The sequence below is a fragment of the Pelodiscus sinensis genome, chromosome 31, assembly GCF_049634645.1.
Source record: "Pelodiscus sinensis isolate JC-2024 chromosome 31, ASM4963464v1, whole genome shotgun sequence".
Taxonomy (NCBI): Eukaryota; Metazoa; Chordata; order Testudines; family Trionychidae; genus Pelodiscus; species Pelodiscus sinensis.
This window is the reverse complement of record NC_134741.1, coordinates 259024-277030: the sequence shown is the minus strand read 5'-3', so window position 1 is coordinate 277030 and position 18007 is coordinate 259024. Positions and strand designations below refer to the sequence as shown.

The 18007-nt window shown below is 52.3% G+C and overlaps 1 protein-coding gene across 5 annotated transcripts in view; it reads left to right on the top strand.

The window, feature by feature from the left end:
- Window positions 1-14675, top strand: part of LOC142818214 (uncharacterized) — a 43666-nt gene extending 28991 nt beyond the window's left edge. For 4 of the 5 annotated variants that reach the window (XR_012898282.1, XR_012898284.1, XR_012898283.1 and 1 more), the window contains one exon: window positions 9-14675. The gene's annotated coding sequence lies outside the window, so the exon portion shown is untranslated. The remainder of the gene's footprint in view (window positions 1-8) is intronic. The other variant, XR_012898281.1, reaches the window with a different exon arrangement.
- The last annotated feature ends 3332 nt before the right edge of the window (window positions 14676-18007 follow it).

Below are 18007 nucleotides of genomic sequence, written 5' to 3'. Positions count from 1 at the left end.
GGGGGTAGTGTAGACATACCCACAGACTGTAACCTTAAGCTGAATCCCAGGAATGAATTTCTGTTTTTAATTTGTTCTTTTCTCAGTTGCGTTAAAACATCTAGCAATCAAGTATGCTTTATCAAGTATATCATTTTGTTTTGTTAATAAAATCACCTTTTTTAAGGCAAAGATTTGATTCTTGTTTCCTGGACGGTAATAGGTCTGTATATCCATGCCTAAGACTGAAAGTTCATCTAGCAGAAATTACAGGATTCCTTTTTTTTCCTGCCCCCCAAGGTCTCTTGTGGTAGAAGAGTGTGGGGTACCCCTCTGGAAGAAGTTCCAAATGCTTCATCCTGGGTTCAAGAAAAAAGGGATTTTCACTTGGTGCAGCCTATCTCCCAAGGCCAGGGAATCTGTGGCTTTGGGGAGCTTTTAAGCAGAAGCCTATAGAGGGAAGATATTTTATATCTTGCGGGCCCTCATCTTCTGCACTCAAAGTGTGAGAGGAGGGAACAGCCCTGACACCATCACTGGAGATTTTTAAGAGGAGATTAGATAATCACATATCAGGGATGGTGTAGATGGTGCTTGGTCCTGTCATGAGAGCAGTTCTGTGATTCTGTGGCTGCATACAGCTCAAAGCAAATGCCATTTTTAAAACAAATTAAGGGAAAATGAGAAAGGTTAAAAGAAAACTCGTAACCCTGCTCTGTGGCATGGGGACATCACAAACCACCTATGAAACATGGGTCTGTTCCTTGCATGTCCCAGACAACCCCCCCCCCCCCACTGCTCAGCTCTGCTGTGGGTCAGACAATTCCTCTGGTGATGACCATAAGCCTTCAGGTGCTAGGTGACAGAACCTTCCTTCCCAGTGTCAGCCCTCCCCCCTCACATCAGGGTAATGATCCCCTCCCAGTGGGTGCAGGAGTAAGAGAAGGTGCAAGTGCCAAGGGATTCTGGGGGTGAAGCAGAAGGGCAGACACCTGCAGGGGAGGGACTACCACCAGAGGAGAGACGCAGGGCAGGTGTGTAGAGGGAAGTGTTAGAAGAGGGTATGAGAAGGGGTGGCTCATATGATCAGAGTGGGGCTACTGGAGGTGTGGGCACAAGGGAGAGAGAAGGGCTGGTGTAGGGCAGCAGGTTGCAGGAGAGCTGAGGGCAGTGAGAAGGGCAGGAGTCAGGACAGCAGAGGAGGGTGAGGAGTTGGGAGGCAGCAGGCACCAGGAGAGCTGATGGAACAAGGGGAGGAGACATGGCAGCAGAGAGAAAAGGTAAAGGTTTAAAAATATTTATTAATAACTTGGGTGCAACAGTGGCACATCAAAATAAGCCACATGAACTCAGTACTGGTGCACAACACAAAATTAATTTTGCTCATGCGAGGAAACTCTTAGGCTATGTCTACACTGACAGGTTCTTGCGCAAGACCATCTTGTGCAAGAACACGTCCACACTGCCATGTGCAAGCTGTGCTTTTGCACAAGAGCATCTATGGCAGTGTGGACGCTCTCTTGCCCAAGAAAGTGCTGATGGCCGTTTTAGCCATAAGGCTTTCTTGCACAAGAAATTCACGTTGCCTGTCCACACTGGCCTCTTGAGCAAGGGGCCAAAAGGGCTTATTCCTCAGCAGGAGCATCATAGTTTTTGTGCAAGAAGCCCTGATTTCATACACGAGAACATCAGTGTACTTGTGCAAGAACACATGGCCAGTGTAGAGAGGAAGCAAGTTTTGGCGCAAGATCGCGCCAGTGTAGACACAAGGGGAGGGAGGGGGGGAGGGAGGCAGGGGCAGGGAATCAGTGCTGGCTCAGCATGTCTGCATGGTTTAGGGGAAGGTGCAGGGAAATTGAGCTCAGCTGGGTTGCAGAGTGGGGTGGTCTGGGGAGCTGGGCTGGGCTGGGCTGCAGGGTGGGGGTGTGTGTGGAGCTCAGAGCTCAGTTTGGATGCAGGAGGAGGGAGGTGCCGGGAACTGGGGTTAGACTCAAGGGGAAGGAAGGGCAGGGAATCGGCACTTGGCTCTGTAATTTTCGGGGCTTGGGGGAGGTGCAGGGAAACGGGGTTCAGCTGTGCTGTGGGGGAGGCATGTAGGGAACCAGTGCGGGGCTCAAGCTGGGCTGAGGTGGATGAGGGAAGGCATATGGAACAGACGGGCAGCTCAGCTGGGCTGTGAGGAGCAGCAGGGAACTGATGCTGCACTCCCTTGGATTGTGGGGGATGGTTTTGGGGGAGGTGCAGGGAACCAGCGGGGGTTGTTAGCTCAGTTGGGTTGCAGGGGATAGAGGTGCAAAGAAGCCTAGTGGGTAGGGGGGAACCAGGAGCCCTGAAATGACCTCCCCTGGTCCAAAAATCCCTCATCTGGGACCGGTCAGGTCCAGAGGGTGCCAGATCAGGGAGGTCCAACTCCTACCCAAGTCCCCTCCTTACACCCTCCTTCGCAGCCAGACACCATACCTCCAATCTGCTCCTGCTCCCTCCCCCTAGCCAGCCTGCTTCTGCACCCTACCTACCACTCAGACCTTGCCCCCTTCCGCCCCCCACCTCCCTCCCAGATCCTCCACCTCATCCCTATCCCGCTCCTTGGCAGCCCTGCCATCCACCCTAGCACCATACCTCCAATCTGCTCCTGCTCCCTCCCCTACATCCAGCCTGCTTGTGCACCCTACCTACCACTCAGACCTTGCCCCCTTCCGCCCCCCACCTCCCTCCCAGATCCTCCACCTCATCCCTATCCCGCTCCTTGGCAGCCCTGCCATCCACCCTAGCACCATACCTCCAATCTGCTCCTGCTCCCTCCCCTACATCCAGCCTGCTTCTGCACCCTACCTACCACTCAGACCTTGCCCCCTTCCGCCCCCCACCTCCCTCCCAGATCCTCCACCTCATCCCTATCCCGCTTCTTGGCAGCCCTGCCATCCACCCTAGCACCATACCTCCAATCTGCTCCTGCTCCCTCCCCTACATCCAGCCTGCTTCTGCACCCTACCTACCACTCAGACCTTGCCCCCTTCCGCCCCCCACCTCCCTCCCAGATCCTCCACCTCATCCCTATCCCGCTTCTTGGCAGCCCTGCCATCCACCCTAGCACCTAACACCACCCTATCCCTGGCCCCAGCACCCTGCCTCACACCCCAGGACTCAGCACCACCCTGGCCCCAGCACACTGCCATCCACACTAGTACTCAGCAGCACCCTGTTCCTTGTCCCAGCACCCTGCCAGTCACCCTAATGCCCAGCAGGACCATGTCCCTGACTCCAGCACTCTGCCACCTGCCTGCCCCTGCACCTTGCCCGAGCACCACGCCGCCTGAACCAGCATCCTTCCACCCTCGCCCCAGCCCCAGCACTAACTTTCACTCTGTCCCCTGCCCCCACCAGCACATTTGGGACCATATTAGTGAGGCTTATTGGTGCTGGGTTTTTTGGAGGGTTGTGGGTTTGTTTGTTTTTTGCATCTCACTTGTGTGGCTCCAACTGACTTTTCTGTGGGTCAGTGACCCTTGACTCAAAACAGGTTCCTCACCCCTCTCATAAAGACAATGCTAAAACCTTTTGAGTTTGACATAATATTTTATTTAAAAATGAAGCGTGGTCAACAAGCCCTGATCTCACTGCAGCATCATAACACTCCTGCACCACCTGACCCCAAATCTGAGCCTATCATACCCCCCGTCCTGAGCCTCTTATATCCCCAAACACCTGCATGCCCACATCCTCAGTCTTCTGCCACAACACTCCTGTACCATCCACACACCACAGATCTGTGTCCTGAGCCCATCATACTCACAACCTTCTTGCCCTGAGTCCCTCACATATCCAGCCCAAACTCCTGCACCTCACATCCACAATCCCATGGCTTCCTCAGCACAACCTTCCATCTGAACCCAACACTCCTCAGTCTGGAGCCCCCTCCCCGAACCAACATCCCCTTCTGCATCCAAATTCCCTCCCAGAGCTTGTACTCCTCACCCCTTCCCACACCCAAATCCCTCATTCCCACAACACAGCTCCTGTCTCAACCTAGTGAGGGTATGTCTACACTACAGCGCTAATTCGAACTAACTTAGTTTGAATTAGTTAATTCGAACTAAGCTAATTCGAATTAGTGCATCTAGACTTAAAAACTAGTTCGAATTAGCGTTTTGCTAATTCAAACTAGCATGTCCACACTGAGTGGACCCTGAACTGAGGTTAAGGGTGGCCGGAAGCAGTGCCAGCAGGGCATCAGATTAGGACTTAGAGCATGGAGCTGCTGTCTCAGGCTAGCCGAGGACTGTGTTTAAAGGGACCCGACCCCCCACCCCGGACAGACAGCTCACAGGGGTTCCCCACTTGCAAAGCACTCCTGGCTTGGAGTGCCCTGAGTGCCCACACTTGGCACATCACAGCACTCGGCCATCAGCCTGGCTGCACTTGCCGCAGGCTGCCATCTGGAGGGGGGGAGTCAATCGAGGGGCTTCAGGAGAGCTTCCACTCCGAGGAGCCCACAGAGCCAGCCCAGTCCTCCCCATTGTGGGCTCGTACCCCATTCCTCCCTCACCTCCTTCCACTTACCCCTCCCTAGCCCCCCTTCCTGATGTACAAAATAAAGGACACGTGTGTTCAAAAATAGAAACTCTCTTTATTGAACAAAACTCAGGGAGACTGGGAAAAGGAGGTGGGAGAGGGGAAGAGAGAGGGTGGGACAGGGAAGGGCAACTACAATATCAGGGGTTTGGAACAGGTCCCATATGAAGAGAAGCAAAAAAGACTGGGACTTTTCAGCTTAGAAACGAGGAGACTGAGGGGGGATATGATAGAGGTCTATAAAAGCATGAGTGATGTGGAGAGGGTGCATAAAGAAAAGTTCTTCATTAGGTCCCATAATAGAAGGACTAAAGGACACCAAATGAAATGAATGGGTAGCAGGCTTCAAACTAACAGCAGAAAGTTCTTCTGCACAAACCAAATAGTCAGCCTATGGAACTCCTTGCTGCAGGAGGCTGTGAAGGCTAGAACTAGAACAGAGTTTAAAGAGAAGTGAGATCAAGTCATGGAGGTTGGGTCCATGGAGTGCTATTAGCCAGGGGGTAGGAATGGTGTCCCTGGCCTCTGTTTGTGGAAGGCTGGAGATGGATGGCACGAGACAAATGGCTTGGTCATTGTCTTCGGTCCATCCCCTCCAGGGTACCTAGTGTTGGCCGCTGTTGACAGACTGGCTACTGGGCTAGATGGAGCTTTGGTCTGACCCAGTACGGCCATTCTAAGCTCAGGGCTCAGGGTCGGGGGTCTCAGTGGACCACCTTTATTTTCATGCAAACCTGCTCCTGGGTGGCCAGGCTGGCAGCTATCCTGCCCTAGACGGCCACTTTCCTGTGCCTAGTGCGGAGGTCGTGGATGAGGTCCACGATCTCCGCATTAGACCAGGCGGCCGCCCACCTCTTGCAGACCTGGGCAGGCTCCTGGGAGCCGCCAGCCTGGTCCCGGGAAGAGGCGGAGGGTTGGGTGGCAGCGGGTGGCTGGCTCAAGCCATGCCAGGTGCAGGGTCTGCTGGCTGGGTGCTGGCAGGCTTGCACCTGGCACGGGCACCGTAGCCAGCCCGTGCCCCTTTAAGGGCTCCGGGGCCGGGAGGGGGGCAGAAGAGTTTCCCTGGTGGTGCCCAGATTGGTCACCAGGGAAAGCTGAGGAGGGCTAGCCTCCCAGTAGTTCAAATTAAGTGGCTACACAGCCCTTAATTCGAACTACTTAATTCGAACTAGGCATTAGTCCTCGTAGAATGATGTTTACCTAGTTCGAATTAAGCGCTCCACTAGTTCGAATTAAGTTCGAACTAGCGGTTTGCATGTGTAGCCCCTATCAAAGTTAATTCGAACTAACGTCTGTTAGTTCGAATTAACTTTGTAGTGTAGACATACCCTGAGCGTGTATAAGGGCTGGGGATAGCAAGTGATGAAGAGGAGGGGAACAGAGCGAATGAAGCCTCAAGGAAGAGGAGTGGGGAGTCTTGGGGAAGGAATGTGATTTTCATGCACTGGTCTAGACTCAGTCTCTCTGTCCCAGAAATGCAACTCATGTGCAGTAGAACCCTCCCCTCTCCTGGTTCTCTCATTAGCCTGACGGCTCTGTCAATCAGGTTGATTTGGAGTGTTGGCATCTCCTGGAGGCTGTCCCATTGACTCTTCCCCTTCCTTTTGGGCTGTGGCTAGTCAACCAACACCTCCTCCCCACACCCCATCCTCCGCGATGAGTTTTAGTGAGGGGTCAACAGTCCCCTTACACACACATTGGCTGTTGCACCTGTTAGACAGCAGACCCCCATTGGTCACATTGAATTGAGATGGCCAGATCAGATCATCAAACATCACAATCAGATATTGGGGAAGTGGGAGGCACCATCTAGTGGCCACAGGAGTAATCACCTGCTTCTGGCTCTGTGTGCACTGGTTGGGGGGATATCTGTACTGACTCCAGGTAATAGGACACCTCATATTACACACTGCTGCTTGTGACAGTTCCCTAGTCGCCCTTGCCATAGGGCAGGTAGCACAGGATTGTTACCCCCAATGGCTGGAGGAAGACACAAAGGCTGAGAAAGGCAAAGGACCTTGTCTGATGTCACATAGCCAGTCCGGGGCAGCATTGGGATGGGAACCAGATGTCTGACTTTCAAACTCACCATCACTCTGAAGTTTCACACCCTGACTGATCAGAATAAAGTGACCTCAAAATAGCCCTTCCTACTGACTTTTCATCCAGTAGTTTAGAAGCACTAGAACATTAAAGAGACTCAGGAACTGCTCAGAGATAACCAATGGCGAGAAGCAGAACAATTATTCAGGCAGATGATTGGTTCTGGCTCATTTGTTGGGCCTTAAAGAGAACCACAAAGTCCTAAGTCTCCTCCCTGTCACTGCCCCCTCCCCCTCTCCCTTCCCCTGCCCCCAGCTCATCCAATTAGCACTGAGTCTCTGAGGGGTAGAAGTTAGAAAGTTCTTTCCCTAAATGGCCCAGGGACGTCTCAGTCACCCATAGGGATTGCTCTCAAAGCATCTGCCTGTCCCATCTCTGTGTGAGGGTTTCCCACCACTAGGGCTAGAGAGCGGCCTCCTCCCTGCCAATGAGGAGGGAACAGGGAAAAGGGAAACCGCACAAGATAAAACACAATATCCGCAGTGATTCTAAGGGACAAAGGCCCATTGCGGGGGGAACCCCCACCTTAACCAAGTATTGTACATGCCTTTTGTTTGGCCTGAATGGCCAGGTGGATCAGGCTGCATTGGTACTGAACATCTCAGAGACTCTTATCTTCTCCCCGGGGACATCTATCTTCTAGCTGAGTCGAGTGTGGGAAAGAAAGCTCCTAAGAAGCTCCTCCTCATGCTCACATTCATTACTCTGAATTCTCTCTGGGTATGGCTACATTGCATTCCTCCTTTAAAAAATGAGGTTTAAGTGTTATTTTGAAGGAAGGGGTTCTTTTCAAAATAACCCCTTTTTTTCTTGAAATATGCTATTTTGGAAAAGCGGTCGGCCACCATTATGCAAATGAAGCATGGGAAATTGAAATCCATGCTTCATTTGCAATTTCTCTCTCAAAGGAGGAATGCAATGTAGACATACTCTCTCAGTCCTCAGACCTCAAGAAGAAAAGCCCATGCAGGAAAGCCACAGGGGGTGTCTCTGAGATTGTCCTTGCCCTGCAGCCTGTCCCACCTATCCATTGTCATGGACTCTCTGTGAGAGTCATTGCCTCCCAATACTCCTCCATGGTCCTCCCCACAAAGCTGATTAGTTAGAAGAGAGTGCCATTCAAGGACACACTTGTTCGGTGCCCTGGGATGCACTGAGTGGCTGAGCTGTGGTGAGGAGAGTGTCTGTTGTTTTTGTCCTGTTGTGTTATCCTATTTGTCTGACATGCAAGAGGTCTCTGTGTCAAACCCAGGCAGAAGACCCCTGTTTCTCCATTAAATTCCTTCTCTGCTCCCTTTGTCCCATTCCTATCTCCCACACAGCCCCAGCTTCTCTGCTTTCTGCCGCACTGTCTAGATGGTAGGCTTCTTTTGAAAGAAGTTCTTTTCTGAAGAGATCTTCCAAAAAAACATTTTGTGAAAGACTGCGTCCACATACAACAGCATATAAAAAAAGTGATCTGCTTCTTTGAGCAAGAGCATCCAGACAGATTGGCCACCCAGAACCACTTCAGGAAGGGCTTTAGGTCACCAGCTGCTTCTGAGTGCTTGTGCCAGAGCCTTGCAGAGATGACACGCTTAAAGGGACCCCGCCTCCTGGACAGCCCTTTCTCTGTTTCTGCTGCATGCTTGCCTACCTCTTTGAGGGACAGCAAAGCTCTTGCAGTGCCCACTGTGGCTGTCCTCCTCTTTTTAGGATGCCACAGATTTTTCCCTTGTGTCCTGGAGCTGGAGCTGTCCCTGGGCATATGATGGCCCCACATGGCCATGCTGCTGCAGCACTTTGCGACAGATGCCTTCCTGGTCCTGACCAAGCTTGACCTTAAGCTCATTCTTGGGAGCCTCTCCCTGGGTGTGGGAGCTACACTCTGGCGACTGCAACCCGCTGTGGTGAGGTGTTTCTGGTGGCTTGTGAGGGGTTCAGGGTGCGATCACCCCCTCTTAGTCTGAGGGGGGGTGTCTGCGGACCCTCTTGTCCTCTTTTGGTCCCTCGTTGTACCCCGGGTTCCTGCTATGGGGCCCAAGTCCGGACAGAAGGGGGATCAGCAAACCCTAAAATAGTTACCTGTCCCTGCGGGATGGGGCCGAAGCCCCTAGTCTGGGATCTCCCCCCTCATGGGGTCCCGACTTGTACTTCGCTACAGCTATGGTCGTTGGGAGCGGGATGCTCCTCTAGGAGAGGGAGGGGGACCCGGTCCCACCCTCTCTCCGGGTCCCAGCCCGGGGCCCTGAGCGTCGGGGCTTGCTAGTGCCCCGGCGCAGTGGACGGGGGGTCACTCCCTCCGTAACCCGTCCACCCATGGACACCAAAAGTGTCCTGCCCCGGGCTCCTTCCTCCCTCCTGGTGGCTCTTGGCGGTGCCGCCTCAACCCCCAGAACTTACCCTGGCTCGGTCGCTCGGATCCTGGGTCGTCTGGGGGAAGTCACCGGGGAGAGCTCCCTTGGCCGGGTTCGCTCTCGGCTTGGCTGTTCCCTCTGAGTCCGGCGTGGTGGGGTTCGGCCCTCGTCGGAGGAGGGGCTGGCCGACCGCTGGTGGCGACGGCTGTCCCTATGGCCCCGGGGCCAAGGTCTGGCCGCCCGCCAGCCTGGGTGGTGCTCAGGGTCTGTCCTCGGTTGGGGGCCGCTCCTCCGCCGCTGCGGGGAGGCTGCCCCCAACCACGCTGGCGGCGAGCCTTTTCAAAGTGGCTGCGCCCCGCCCCCTCCCCACACATTTCTCTACTTGCACATTTCAGGAAGTCTGTTCTTGGAGAGAGAAAGCATCTCCCATTTCCCTCAATACCTGGGAGAAACTGCTCTGATCTCAAACAAAGAAGAGTGAGAGAAAAACCCTTCTTCCCGGCTTTGTCTACACTGGCAGCTTCTTGCGCAGGAACAGCTGTTCTTGTGCAAAAACTTGCCTGCTGTCTACATTACACGAGCGTTCTTCCACAAGTAAATTTACAGTATAGCATTGTAAAACAGGGCTTCTTCCAGAAGGCTATGTCTAGACTGGCATGATTTTCTGCAACTGCTTTTAACGGAAAAGTTTTTTGTGGAAAAGTGTCCATGCCAATCTAGACACGGTTTTGAGCAAGAAAGCCCTGATTGCCATTTTCACCATCGGGGCTTTTATGCACAAAACAGTTTTCAGCTGTCTACACTGGCCCTTTTGCGCAAAAGCATTTCCGGAAAAGGGCTTTTGCCCAAATGGGAACGTCAAAGCATTTGCGCAAGAAGCACTGATTTTGGACAGTAGAATGTCAGTGCTTTTGTGCAAAATCAAGCGGCCAGTGTAGACAGGAGTTGCTGTCATCTGGAGTAGCCCCTGTCTGTGGGAACCTCACTGACAGGGACTGCACCAGGGTCCGGAGCAGCCTCTCTCCATGGGGAGTCCAGCTTGCTGTGGACAAGGGCTGCTCCGGAAGGGACTGGGAGCTGGTGGCAGCCCCAATGTGACCTATCATTAACCGGTTAACTGATGAATGAGAATTTAAATCCCTAAGGAGATGGACTACAACTGCGTTTTTTAAGTTACTGCAAAATTAGCAGCCCAAGAGCCATTAGCAGCCCAAGAGCCCAAGAGCCATTAGTGGCCACTGGGGCCCCTGACGCAATGGCCCCAAAATATGAGCCAGCAAGCCACTGGCAGCCAGCCCTCCACCACTCCCCAGGAGCAGTCTGCCAGCTCCCAGGAGCCTGACAGGGGCTGGAGAAGGCAAGCGCCTTCCTGGTCCAGGGTGGAGATCATGGACCTTATGAAGGTTTGGTGGGGATGCCCCCAATGTCCATGATCTCTGCACTAGATGGCAGAATGCACCGTCTATGGCAGGATAGCTGCCAACCTGGCCACCAAAGGCCACATGCAAACCCAGGAGCAGGTTTGCATGAAAATCAAGTTGGTCCGGCGAGACCTCCAACCCTTCCCCTCCCACTTCTTCCCCCTTCTAGCTCCCTCCTTCCAGCATTCCCTCTCCCACCCTCTCTCTTCCCCTCTCCCACCTCCTTTTCCCAGTCTCCCCAGAGGTTCATCCCCCACCACAGTTTTGTTCAATAAACCCAGTTTCTATTTTTGAACATGCATGTCTTTTGTTTGACATCAGGAAGGGGGGCTAGGGAGGTGTAAGTGGAAGGACGTGAGGGAGGAATGGGGCATGAGCCCCCCAGTGGGGAGGACCGGGGTGGCTTTGAGGATCCTTGGGGTGGAAACTCTCCTGCAGGGCCTCCTGGATCCTGGCAGGCCCCCGATGGACCCCCCGGATGGCAGCCTGCAGGAAGTGCAGCCGGGCTGATGGCAATGACCCCACGAGACACACTGGCATGCCCAGGGGCAGCTCTGGCTCCATGTGGCCAAGTGCTGTGGTGTCCTGAGTGTGGGCACTCAGGTCAGTCCAAGACAGGACTGCTTTGCTGTCCCTCATTGAGGTAGACAAGCAAGCGGGGAACCCTGAGAACTGTCTGTCCGGGATGGGGGTAGGGTCCCTTTAAGCACAGAGCTCAGTTAGCCTCAGGCAGCAGCCCTACACACTGGCTGTGTCTACACTGGCAAGTTATTCTGGAAAATCAGCCGCTTTTCCAGAAAAACTTGCCAACTGTCTACACTGGCCGCTTGAATTTCCAGAAAAGCACTGACAATCTAATGTAAAATCATCAGTGCTTTTCCAGAAAAACTATGCTGCTCCCTTCAGGCAAAAGTCTTTTTCCGGAAAACTGTTCCGGAAAAGGGGCAGTGTAGACAGCACAGTAGTGTTTTCCGCAAAAAAGCCCCAATCACGAAAATGACGATTGGGCCTTTTTTGTGGAAAAGCTCATCTAGATTGGCCACGGACGCTTTTCTGCAAAAAGTGCTTTTCCGGAAAAGCATCCTGCCAATCTAGACGCGCTTTTCCGAAAATGCTTTTAACGGAAAACTTTTCTGTTAAAAGCATTTCCAGAAAATCATGCCAGTGTAGACGTAGCCACTAAGTCCTAAGCTGGCACTGGTTCTGCCCAGCCTTAACTTCGGTTCCAGATCCACTCAATGTGGATGTGCTATTTCAAAATAGGTTTGTGTGTAGATGTGTTAATTTGAATTAGTTTAATTCAAATTAACTATTTCAAATTAAGTTAACTCAAAATAATGCTGTACTGTAGATATACCCAAAGACTGTCCATCATCCACAGTGGAGTCATGCAGTGATTTCACTGCTGTGATAATAGACCCGATCTCTCTGTGGGCTCTTGTGGAGCAGCAGGGATCCTGCAGCGGTGTCTCGGGTGGAGTGGCCAGCAGTACCTTTATTTCAGTGGGTCCTCAAAGTTTTTGGCCTGTGGCTCAATGTAAACCTTTCCACAGACTACCAGTTGGTAATGAAAAATCACCTTTAATTACATAATTATGCCCAAGCCATTTTGATAATGCTGCAGCTAAGGAGACTGATTTACTTTCAATTATTAAACATGTAACCCTTCTGCCAGGCCCAGTAAATAGCAGCAAGGGCCGGGTTCAGTATCTAGGGGTCTCCTCCCAATGAGGTAATACAACACCGGCTCGAGCCCCCACCCAGTGACCTGGGAAATCTTACATACACCTCTGGGTGCCTCAAAAGAGGCAATTCTTCCCCTCTCACAAGCTCAGAGCCTCAGTATGGTAGCAAACCTTTAATAACATGAGGTAACAGACATCTGCATTAAATTGGGGAAATACCACATCTGCATTAAATTGGGGAAACACCACAACTCAACTCGGATTTACCAACCAAACAATGAGCAAAGGCCCTCCCCCCAGCCACAAATCTCCCCAACGTCCCAAAAGTCCAACACCCCAAAAGTCTCAGCCCTGGCTTAGTGCCGCCCCAGGGTTCAAAAGTCCACCCAGCAGGGTTTCACCATCCCAACCTGGAGGGGGTGGGGATCGATGCACTTTACGTGGTCCGGCGGTGGCAATGGCTCCGCCGTCAACGTGAGTCACTCCGCCACACTCAGGTGAGCCGCCTCCACTGTCCAGCTCCGCAAATCCACCAACCATCTCAGTCCACGCTCCTGCCGCTGCTCCGCCAGCCGCAAGCTGCCCTGCCAGCTGCGTCTACTGTCCGCCTGCACTTGCTGGTTGCCCCTTGCAAACTGCTCTGCTAGTAGCCCAGCACCAAGCTCCCCTCAGCAACAGTGGTTTCAGCACAGCACCAGGCACCCCTCAACAACCGTGATTTCAGCTCTTGCCCACAGCACAGCACCAGGCTCCTCCCAGCACCCGTGAATTCAGCTCTGGTCTGCAGCACAGCACCAGGCTCCCCCACAGCACTGTGATTTCAGCTCATAACAGAGGAGCCTTAGCACTAGTGCTCCACTGGCCCACAGTGAAGATAACTCCACAGCTCACAACTAGACTCCTAATAGAATCTAAATTAACTCTGATATTCCACAGGGAAGAGAGGAGGAAGTGCAACCAGTGTTGTTTGGGCCTTTAAACAGGGCCCCACCACCAGGTACAAAGACCTGCCCCCAACCTCTCTCAAATTGACTGGGTTTGGAACCCATGCCCCTTGTCTAGCGAGTGCTACTTAGTTTATGGCGAATCCCTCTGGCATAAACAGTTCCACCATTCCATTGTCCTTGATTCCCATAATCAGGGTAACAACACTTTTATCCCCCCTGCCTTAATAACAGAGACTGGGGCTCCCACAATGGCCAAAGTGACGATTTGGGCTGCTGTGAGCACATACTAGACAGGGTGGGTGTGTCTATGCAAATTGGGCTCAGCCCCTGAAGTCTCTTTGCACCACTTGCCACAGTTCACCACTAGATGTCAGGATAGAGTTTACCCTGACCCTGCTTACAAACAGATTAAGCATTTTTAACTTTCTCATCTTAGTTTTTGATGAGAATATTGTAAAATATTAATTTATGCACAACACAAAAGGTTTCAATGTTTTATTTAGTTATGGTAGGGATAGGCAATTTTGTCTGGGTCAGGGACCACTGACCCACAGAGAAAACAAATAGGGCCATACAAGTGACACAAAAAAAAACTGCTCTCAAACTCCCCAACCCTCACTGACATTCCCCCCAACTAAGACACCTCATTCTTCTTGTGCTCCATTGGGTGAGGGGAAGATTCAGGGAGGACTGAGGTTCAGGACTTCCAATAGGCCAGATTTTCTTTTCTGGGGAATTTTATGGACCCCCCTTAGGTTCTGAGGTGTGGACAAAAATAAGGGGTTCTGTGTGTGTGACAGGGCTTCCAGAGAATGGGATCGAGATGGGGGTGCAGGCTCTGGGAGGGAGGTTGGATGAAGTAGGGGGAGAGTTTGCGAGGTTTGGGTGGGAGGTAGGGTGCAGAAGCAGGCTAGGAATAGGGTGTCTGGCCAGCAGGAGGGAGCAGCAGTAGAGTGAGGGTACTGTTAAGGGTAAAAATCCTATGTTTGTAATGTTTAATGGAAGATCAGTCCCATGACACTGGGTCTGAGAGGCCAAGGTTTTCCTGCCTTGAAGCAGAAAGGTAAACAAGTTCCAGTCAAAACCAGATTTACCACAGAAGTTTCCCTGTAGGAGCAAACTCTGTGCTGGTCTCCCTCACAGAGTTTTCCCACCTTAGACTGCACAAAAGGCTGGCAGCCGAACAGCTCAGTGCTGCCCATTCTAGCAGCAGGTTGCACGGGGGTTTTCCTTCCAGGTCATCTAGACTCCGGACCAGACAGCCACAGTCATACAGAAGAATCCACATAAGACCACTGCCAGCAACCTTGCCAATTACTTACCAACTGGTGTGAGGAAGACTACAAGGGCTCTTCTCAGTGCTCCTCTCTGAAGGCTCAACAGGAGCCACAAGATATGAGGTCCTGAGTGACCATTTTGGGAACTGTGAAGAAGGTTTCTATAAACTTATTGCAATACTAACCTTATTATTTAGACTCAGCCAGAGACTTGTTTTGTTTAGTGGGCTTTGGGATTGACTGCTGTACAAGTTAACTTGTTCTTTGTTATTAAACTACTTTTGGTTACCCCTTAATTCCCTATTTGTATAATTTTTCCCTAAATAAACGTTTCATGTGTTTGGTTTACCTACAATGAATTGTCCTCTTTGATTGATTAAGGGAAAGGATTGAGAAGGGAGGGACACCACCAGATGACAGATCTTTGCTGTCACAGAATGGGACAGAGCATCTAATATTGTTAGGGGACCACCTGCAGTCTTATCTCTAAATTCATTTAGCTACCTAACAGTATGGTGTCTGGCTAGGAGGGAAGGTGCAGGAAAGGACTTGGATAGGGGTTAGACCTCCCTGGTCCAGTACCCTCTGGTCCCAAATGAGGGATTTTTCTGGACCAAGGGATGTCATTCAAGCCCCCTGTTGCCACCTCTCTCACTGGGCTTCCTGGCACCTCCTCCCATGCAGCCCAGCTGAGCCCCCTGCTAGTTCCCGGCACATTCCTCCATCCCAGCTGAGCCCAGCACCAATTCTCTGTGCTCCCCCCCCCCCCACAGCACAGCTGAGCTGCCCATCTGTTCTGTATGCCTCTCTCCCACAGCCCAGATGAACCCTGTGCCGGGGTTCCTGGTACCTCTCCCCTGCCTGCAGCCCAGATGAGCCCTGTACCAGTGGCTCTTCTTTGATTTAAATGGCAGAGCCATGCAGGATGGTGCCAGCTGAGCCACCTTTTAAATCTAAGACCACTCGCGTGGCTCTTACTCAGTTTAAAGGGCAGAAGGGTGGAGGAAGGCTGTTGGGAAGAGGGCATGGCCTGGTACTTGCATGCTACTGCTTTACTGGCTGCTCCCAGAGTCCACCAGAGCAGTCAGGCACAGCCTCCTGCTGCTCCTATTGGCTGGTTCCAGAGCAGCAGGAAAAATCTTTAGGAAGGTTCTTGTGTTCCCCTGAGAGGGGGATGGGGAGGGGAAACAGCAGCACACAGCTGCTTCTAGCTGTGTTGCTTTTTCTGGGACATTTTCAGGCTACGTCTACACTGGCCCCTTTTCCGGAAGGGGCATGTAAATTTCAAGAGTCGTCGTAGGGAAATCCGCGGGGGATTTAAATATCCCCCGCGGCATTTAAATAAAAATGTCCGCCGCTTTTTTCCGGCTTTTAAAAAAGCCGGAAAAGAGCGTCTAGACTGGCCCCGATCCTCCGGAAAAAGTGCCCTTTTCCGGAGGCTCTTATTCTTACTTTGAAGTAGGAATAAGAGCCTCCGGAAAAGGGCACTTTTTCCGGAGGATCGGGGCCAGTCTAGACGCTCTTTTCCGGCTTTTTTAAAAGCCGGAAAAAAGCGGCGGACATTTTTATTTAAATGCCGCGGGGGATATTTAAATCCCCCGCGGATTTCCCTACGACGACTCTTGAAATTTACATGCCCCTTCCGGAAAAGGGGCCAGTGTAGACGTAGCCTCAGTGTTTACAGGGCACTGGGTCAGAAGATTAAAATTCAGGACAGTCTTGGATTTTCAGAAGGTATACTCTGCTGCTTGAGGTGATTCCCCACCTGTGGGGCCAAAGGTGAGGCCTTAGCCAGGCAAAGTGATGACTCTGGGTTCTTAAGTGAAGCAGTGTCAGGTGGGGAGATACTTATATTTAGGGAAGGAGTCCTGAGTCCAGGCACCCTGCCATGGTCCCTGCCTGGTGTCCATCGCAGGGGTAAGAGTTAGCCCCCAGAACAAGCACTATGCTGCATAAGAGACACCCTTGCTATTGAACCCAATAGACTCAGGGGCAGGCCCAGCTCAGGAGCCTCAACTACACTTACACAGACTCTTTGGCACAGCACACAGGGAACAGACCTCGCTTGGCCTGGCTGGACAGCCACAGACAATATTCCCTTTAAGCTTTTCCATCCACTTGCAGAATTATTTGTATCATTTGCACTGAGAAATGTGCAATAGAAACAAAATCCAGCTGGGAGGCTTTTGAGTCTCTCCCAAGCAGCTGAACAAGCACAAAGCTCACAGAGAGCACTGCCCACAGATACGTGGTCACACATAGCTCTGCCCTGCTCTGGCTCATTCAAGGCCACGCCTCTTCCTGGGATCCACTGGGAACAGGCCTTAGGTCTCTAGCTTATGTAGGCTCACACCAAGGTGTTGGGAGTTGGGAGGAATGCCAGGCAGAGGCCAGTGATAGAAGAGGCAGCACCTGCCAGGGCAGCAAGGGAGGAGGGGGGACTGCAAGGAACAAGATGCCACATTTCTGCCTGGTTTCCAGCAGGTCCTTTTGTGTGTGAAAGGGACTGTGACCAGCCAATGACAGAGAATAAGATGGGTGGTGAGACCCTGGTGGCAAGAGGATCCAGCCACCTCTTCGCTGCTTGGCTCTGGGTCTTGGCATGGGGCAGGAGAGATGAAGCAATGGAAGGGAGGCAAGGAGCATAGAGTGTCAGTTGCCAGCCGAGAGTCATAGGTGCCCCTCTTGCCTCCTGGAACTGCCCCTCTGAGCCTCCAGCTGCCTGTCTCTTGCTGTGTGCCCTCTTGGGGGGTCTGCTCACTCTGGACTGCAGGGGCTTCTCACTCCCAGAGGGAACAATGCAGCCTTCTTCTCTAGCCCAGAGCGACTCTCAACCAGCATAAAACAGGAGGATTTGTGGTGCATCTGAACACAACACAGGTAACACAGGCTGCAGGTGGCACCATTGAGGAGAGGGAAGCTGACAGTGGCTGCATGTTGGCAGTAAGGGGCACTGCAAGGCCAGAGAGGCAGGGGCTATGGGTCATGAGTGAGGGGCACCATCAAGCTGGGAGATGCCCAGTCTAGTAACAAGGGGTTTGGGGTGGGGAGTGAGGGGCACCACAGAGCTGGGATTGGGGGGGGAACAAGTAGCACCAGGACTCTTGCCACCAGGGTCTAACTGCCCAATGCTGGGCTCCCAACCACTTCAGCCACCAAGTCAGCCCAGGATGTACGGCAGGAATGGAGCGAGGAAACAAGTCAAACTGTGGGTGGCAGGAAACAGTCTCATCTTCCTGGGTGGGGCACAACAACAGCCTTTCTGTGTGGCATGGCTGCTAAACATCTCAAACAGAGAATTAGAGGCCAGAAAGGCCCCACCAAAGTAGCTCAGTGGGAGAGTGTTAGACTGAAGAGTTAGAGGTCCCTGGTTTACCTCCAGGCTTTGGCATGTATCTAGGTGTAGCAGGGCCCTCTCTGCTCTCATTGAGATGCTAGTGCCTCTTGTTAGCACATCACCTGTTTTGGCCAGAGCTTGGCAGTGGAAATTCATGTTCATCTGATTAGCCACAAACTCTTCCTCAGAGTTGCTGCCTCCTGCCCTGTAACATGTGGGTGGCAGTCATTGCTAGAGGGATCTATTTACATGTAGCTTTATTAAAACACTCCTTGTCGGCCTGCACCCAGATCAGTATGTCACTGGCTCAGGGGTTTCTCTCCCCAGCACACTGCAGAGAAAGCCCTTGT